Below are 1,699 nucleotides of genomic sequence, written 5' to 3'. Positions count from 1 at the left end.
TATAGATTATCATCTTAGCACTCAGAGGGAGGCTTCCCTACTAAATTTAATTACTCCTTTTTTTTTTTTTTAACAGTGATAAAATATACTTTTATTCACTTCGTTGAGTAAGAGGGTCATAAAAAAAATTATTGCTAAAGTAGATACCAGGCAAACAGAACGCTGCTTTAGAAGTCCAGTTACCTTGGAGTTTACTTAAACTAAGAGAAAAAGGTCATAATGTTTTCATGCAATACATACTTCGTTCTTTAAATAACAATTGTGACAAATAACAGAAAGAATTAAGGAATGCTGTTTTTGTAATCCATACAAAACACCAACATTTTGGGTTATACATAATTTAAAGAAATGTCCCAAACACTTTTCAAAATTCTGTAGTAGCCAATACATAGAGGCATGCCTTAGGTGGCCATAGGAATGCAGTTTAGAAAATAAAGAAAAAAAATCACACTGGAACTACTCAATATCTTCAAAATCACTGAGCAAGAAAAGCAACAATGAACTTCCATACTGATTTTACATAACTTCTGTACAGTACCTTGACTTAAGTCCAAGAGCAAAAGTTAAGGCTCTCCTCCTCTATTTTTGGTAAACAACTGCATGGTAAACTTAGATGACTTTTCCCCCGGATTTTACCTGGGAGTGGCCTTTAAAATTTTTTATTTAAAAGAGGGCAGGTTTGGCACTTTTATACTGATTTCACCAATGTTAATATTTCTTGGGATCTTAGGAAGATTCATATTCTTTACAGCTGATACAGCATGGGCTGGAGCTCCCGCTAAGCCAGCCTCAGATTTCTCCAGTTTATTTTGTGCATCAGTTTGTGTAACAATCTCATCATGTTGGTCTCCAATACCATTCCCCCCATCACCATTTCTGCAAGAATATTGTGAACCTTGTCTACATGGAAAATTAAATCCAGTTCACAGACGTTTTCAAAACACTTGTCTAATGTTTCCACAAATACTTGAATTACATCTAAAATGCCAAGTTCACTTTCTGAAGAATCCACCCAGAAGACAAAATATAATGTTGCATAATGTCTATAAATCAGTTTGTTGTCAGATCCTCCAATTAATAATCCTCCTTCTAGGAAATTACGTTTTCATCTCTCTTAGATACCAAATGGAATGTCTCCCTGATGATTTGCTGTTGTGTATCTTCACTGTAGGGCTGGTAGAACTTGGAGAGCCGTGGCTTCCCGTGGTTGTTAAAGCAGAGGATCGCCTTCATCATGGCTGAGCCGGGCTGACTGGGTGGGAGCTGGGGGCCAGGGCGGGGGCGGGCGCGCGAGCCTCGCCTCGGGATCTCGCTGGCGATCCTTCCCCACCCGCCCCCTCCCGCATACACAGCTAATTACTCCTTCTTGCCAAAGCAATGCTTTTATAGATTTAGCATATATATAAAATCATGTCTTATATCGTATTAACTGTTTCTATTTCTCGTTCTCTCACTAGACTGAAAATTCCTTGAGGGCAAAGATTAAGTCTTAAACTTCTCTGTAACCCCTTCGGCATCTATCACAATGCTTTCTGCATACGAGATGCTCAAAGGCTGCTTGATGAAATAAAATATTGGAGGAATACTAGACTGGTTCCCTGTGTGGGGTTCATCTGGGGGACATGACCAAAGTTGGAAGACAGGATTCATTATTAATTAACTCATGAGGTCATTCCAAAAAAATTTACTTTGTACCTGC

The 1,699-nt window shown here is 38.6% G+C and overlaps 1 pseudogene; it reads right to left on the bottom strand.

Annotated features, from left to right (window-relative positions):
• Positions 1-659: 659 nt before the first annotated feature.
• Positions 660-1,236, bottom strand: LOC130704651 (AP-3 complex subunit sigma-1-like; annotated as a pseudogene).
• Positions 1,237-1,699: the final 463 nt, after the last annotated feature.

Source organism: Balaenoptera acutorostrata, chromosome 13 (genome assembly GCF_949987535.1).
Source record: "Balaenoptera acutorostrata chromosome 13, mBalAcu1.1, whole genome shotgun sequence".
Taxonomy (NCBI): Eukaryota; Metazoa; Chordata; class Mammalia; order Artiodactyla; family Balaenopteridae; genus Balaenoptera; species Balaenoptera acutorostrata.
The sequence above is the reverse complement of the archived record's forward strand: the minus strand, read 5'-3'. Positions and strand labels throughout refer to the sequence as shown.